Genomic DNA, 5,192 nt, shown 5'->3' with positions numbered 1-5,192 from the left:
GTCCTATCAGCGATTTGAAGTGTTATAGAAGTGGGCTATGCTTCACCAATTCCCAATTTCCTGGAGATTGAGAATGGCATGAGGTTGATGCTTGCTCCCAGATCATACAATGCATGTCCTACGTCCAGCCCTCCGATTGAGCAAGGGACTGTGAAGCTTCCCGGGTCCTTCTGTTTCTTGGGTAATCTGTTGCTGACTAACACATTGCACTTCTGTGTTAGTGCAATTACTTCTGTCTTGCTGATTCTCCTATTCTTTATTAGAATATCCTTCAAGAATTTGACATATTTTAGTTTTTTTTCTAAGGCTTCTACAAGTGGAATATTAATGTGCAGTTGCCTCAGAAGTTCAAGAAAATGCTTAAATTGCTGCTCATCATTCTTCATCATCAAGCGTCTAGGAAATGGTGCGTTCACTGCACAACAGGTTCTCCCGTGTTAGACGTGATTGGCTTCGAATGGCTTGTGGATTCAGGCGTCCGTTCTTCTTGATCTTCTAATGTTGTTGAGCGTGTGTTAAGCTCTTTTGAAAGATTGTTGGTTCTTGGGTTCATGGTTCTTTCTACAAGAGGTTTGCCACTTCGCAATGTCATCGCATGACATTGCTCTTTTCCATTGTTATTTCTTGGGGTTTCTGTGTTGCTGGGCAAGACTCCTAGCTGCCGATTCTTTAACTCACTGGCAATCTGTCCTATCTGTATCTCCTTATTTCTGATGGACGACGCTTGGCTTTTTAGCAATGCGTCGTTCTGGGTGATATATTCCTTTAAGAGGTTTTCAAGCGAAGACGCTGAACTCGATGCATGATTTCCTCTATTAAAGGATTGTTGGTGCGGCTGCTGCGATGGCTAAAATCCAGGCAGCGATCCTTGCCTTTGCTGCTGATTTATCCTGGTTGGTGTTGCTCTTGTTGATGACCTGCCCAAGAGAAATTTGGATGGTTCTTCCATCCGGGATTATAGGTGTTTGAGAATGGGTTATTCTTAATAAAGCATACCGATTGCGGATTTTGTGGGAAATCAGTGTAGGAATGAAGGTCTCCACAGCCCACACAGCTGACCATGGGCTATATGAATGTTTCCACCTGATTTACCTTTTGCGAGTGTGATGCGTTCCTCAGTGATATATTCTGCAAAAGGTTTGTCATAGTAGCCACTTGTGCAGAGAGCGTGGCTATTACGTTAGAGTCAACAGAATTCACATTCTGAGGTCGCCTCTTCCTATCTGCTCTTGCATCGTAAATGTCATCTACCCATTCCATATTATGCTTGGCTATGCGGTCAAGTATTTCCTTAGTTTCATTATAAGATTTTTCCATGATACCGTCAGCTGCAGCTGCGTCGACTACCATTTGGGATGCTCTATTAAATCTGCCATAAAAGGTCTCCATCTGGATGGTTAACGGTAATCCGTGATTGGGGCAATTCTTGACTAATCCTATAAAGCACTCCCATGCGACACTCAAGGTTTCAAATTCTTCTTGCTCGAAGTTCATGATCTCTCTCCGCCTTCTTGCATTTGTGGTGGGTGGGAAGTATTTCTGCATGAATTTCTCCACTAACTTTTTCCAGGTCGTGATCTCCCCAGGCTCACAAGAACTTCCCTATTGATTTGCATCGTCACGCAGAGAATATAGGAATAAAGATAGCCTAATAGCTTCTGGAGTGATCCCGGGGATCACAAACGATTTACATGTCTCCAAGAAACGTTTCATGTGGGCGTGAGGGTCTTCTCCCCGAGCACCCCTAAATTGTCTAGCTGTTTGGAGCATTTGTAACAACACAGATTTCATCTCAAATCTTGTCCCATCTGGCGTTGGATATATGATCCCTGGTGAGAAATCATACAACACAGGAGACGCATACTCCCACATGGGGCGCGTACTACTGTTTGCCATTATGATAGGATTTTGCGCAACGTGGGCTGGCTGTTGAGCTAAGTTATGATTCACTTGTTCGTCCGCCATTTGTTGTTGCCTGGTATGTTGTCTGAGTAGTTGTTTCCTTAACCTACGGCGACGATTAGATCGATTTCTTCGTCAGAAGGTCCTTTCAACTTCGGGGTCGTATACGAGTTTAGGAGTGCTTTCCCTACTCATAAATGTTTATAAGCTTCGGCTTAGCTCGTAATACTCCCTCAGCTGTAATTTTCCTACAAAAGATACAAGCAAAATTCTTGGTTAGTTTTGTTGTTGAATCCCCGACAACGGCGCCAAAAACTTGTTGATAGAAAATTTGGAAGCGCATAAATGATGCATGTCTTAAGCTATGCGTTTGTTCTCATACGTCGGTGATCATGCGTTGGAGTAGAAAGTATGCGTTAATCTTGTATGGAATGACCATGCATTCCTATCACAAGTTTTCTTGCGCTCTCGCAACTAACAGATTAAAAGAATGTTGAGGGTTATTGGCTATGCGCTACTCCTACTCCTAACTAACAGATTAAGTAGTGGAAGTGTGACTGTGAGAGATAGAGACACGACAATTATTAACGCGTAGTAAAATACATGGGAAAATAGATATAATGGTGAGGATGTCTTCACCGCAACACTAAGCTTGACCACAAGGGTAACCCCAGCCAATGCAAGCTATGCGATCATGCTATACACACTTGACAAAGACGCATGCGATGTATCTGCGATAGTGTCGAAAAACCTTATTTCTAAGTCTCTATTCCCGCTCACGTGCTTTCACACATAAATAAGATGACCGTATACCACCTTATTCTACTTTTGGACGCATGCGATATGACCGCATACTTTCATATCCTATCCATAGGGTGCATACGCTGTGTAATAGCAAACGAAGCTTATTCCTAAGTCTCCATTCTTGCTTATGTGATTCTAACTCTAGCGAAGGCTCCAGTCGTCACTCGGAATGGTTGAGGGGATGAAGAACTCTCAAGACTATCTTCTCACGCTTTGGTTTGGATCACAAGGATCCACCCGAAGGTAGCCTTCAGGCAGAGGACCTTGGATGATTTGAAGTTGTGCTCTAAGGCTTCTATTTATAGAGCTTGATCGTCGACAGCATTTATAGACCTGCTCTGAATCTGACACTCGTAACGCGATGGTCTTTTTCTAAATCTCTGCTACTCGTGGTGTGGTAGGTGAAATGTCAACATCATCTTTTTTATGATCCCAGTGTATGTGTTCATGTTGCATTCCATCAACATTGCGATCACCCTCCTATTATGGTTATTCTGTAGCCGCAATCTCCCTGCGATGACTGCATTCACTTGATCGCCATAACACCCATACGACAGACATATGCGATAACCGCATGCAATCGTCTTCGCGATAGTCTGGCTTCTGTGCATGCGATCGATTTCTGCGTTTGCTAAAAAAATAAACAATTGAACGCATAATAACGCATAAAAGTGGGTTACCCGAGATTCTTAATGTCAATCGACGCCAGCTCATTTTCTCATGAATCCTTAGTATAATCGCCGCATATTCTACTTAACAGCCCTCCTAATTCTAAATAAAAGGCTTATAATGACGTACATTTCTGCCTGTCATCAACGATATATTAGGAATCTTTACGTAATAAAGTAGAGTGACACACGTTTTCCTCTTTTGACTTAAGTTTAATTTAAAACAAAATGCATCTCAATTTCGGTTGTATTAAGAAATAGGCAATCACATATTTAAAAAATCGATAAAAAATTATATCCAAAGAGGGTTTTTCTTTAATTTGTTTACTGTCATTGAATTTTAAAAATTTCTTGTCATAGTTTTCACTTTTGCAAGATAAATATTTGAATTCTTAGTAGAAATTCCCTCATCAATAACAAGTTTTAAAACTTTGTCAAGAAGATGTTTTACGAAAAAGGCACGGTTTGATAAATCATTTGATTTGTTTAAAAATATTATTTAGTTTATAAACACAACTTTTACTCATATGTATATTTATTTTATTATTAAATTTCTACCAATGTTTTCAAAAATCAAGTCAGGTTTTCAAAATTAATAAAGAAATAGTTTTTTTTTATAGAATTTTTCTCAAATTAAAAGATTAAAAATAATTGGGTAAATTAAGGGCATATTGTAAGTTAAAATATTAGGAAAAAAATCAAATGCTTTTGATACTATTTAGAAAAATGAGTTGTTTTTATGTCGTGATTGGGCGAGACGCATTTAAAACGAATTGACTAACGTGTCATACATTACGTAGGGGTATTCATTGAAATCACTAAAATCGAATCAAATGCTAAACCAAACCAAAACCAAACCAAAACCGAATTAATGTGGTTTGATTTGGTTTAATATATTTTCAAACCGAATTATTGCGGTTCGGTTCGGTTCGGTTTCAAAGTTGAAATCGATTTGAAACCGAACCAAACTACTTTTTTTAATAAATATATTAAAAATAATATATATAATTTAAAAATATGAAAAAGAAACAAAACTAAAAAAATGGTAAAACCGAACACCGAACCGAATATAATTTAGAAATCATGAAAAAGAATAAAAAATTAAAAAAAGAAAAAAGAAAACATTGAAACCGAACCGAAAATACGGTTCAGTTCGGTTTTAGAAAGTACAATTTTAAAAATTTACGGTTCGGTTCGGTTTGAGTCCCAAATCTAACTATATCGAACAATGAACACCCTTAACATTAAGAATACAGTTAGATGACATATTAGAAATCTTGACGTAATAAAGTAGAGTGACACACGTTTTTCTCTTTTGACTTACATTTAAGTTAAAACAAAATACGTCTCTTTAGTTGTCGTCACATATTTAAAAAATTGATAAAAAAAGTTATCATCCAAATACACGTTTTCTTTAATTTGTTTAAAGTTCTTGAATTTTAAAATCTTCTTACTATAGTTTTCACTTTCGTTAGACAAATATTTGAATTCTTAATAGAAATTGTAGTATCAATAACAAGTTTTATAATTTCGTCAAAAAGACATTTTAAAAAAAAAGACACGATTTGATGAATCATTTGATTATTTTTTTAAAAAATAGTAATTAGCTTATAAACACTATTTTTACTCATATGTTTCTTTCTTTTATTATTAAACTTTCTATGAATGTAGAATGTTTTAAAAAAATCAACTCATGTTTTAAAATTAAAAAAGAAATAGTTTTGTTTATCGAACTTTACTCGAATTAAAAAGATTAAATAATTGGGGGCATATTGTAGTTTAAAATATTAGGGAAAAAAAACAATCGCTGTTGATACT

The 5,192-nt window shown here is 37.1% G+C and overlaps 1 non-coding gene across 1 annotated transcript; it reads left to right on the top strand.

Annotated features, from left to right (window-relative positions):
• The first annotated feature begins 1,405 nt into the window (after positions 1 to 1,405).
• On the top strand, positions 1,406 to 1,511 carry LOC120078918 (small nucleolar RNA R71). The gene has a single exon (XR_005482192.1). It is a non-coding gene; the product is annotated as a small nucleolar RNA R71 (small nucleolar RNA).
• The last annotated feature ends 3,681 nt before the right edge of the window (positions 1,512 to 5,192 follow it).

This window comes from Benincasa hispida, chromosome 5 (genome assembly GCF_027475165.1).
Source record: "Benincasa hispida cultivar pf3 chromosome 5, pf3_genome.v1.1, whole genome shotgun sequence".
In the NCBI taxonomy this organism is placed as follows: Eukaryota; Viridiplantae; Streptophyta; class Magnoliopsida; order Cucurbitales; family Cucurbitaceae; genus Benincasa; species Benincasa hispida.
This window is presented reverse-complemented; position numbering and strand designations above follow the sequence as displayed.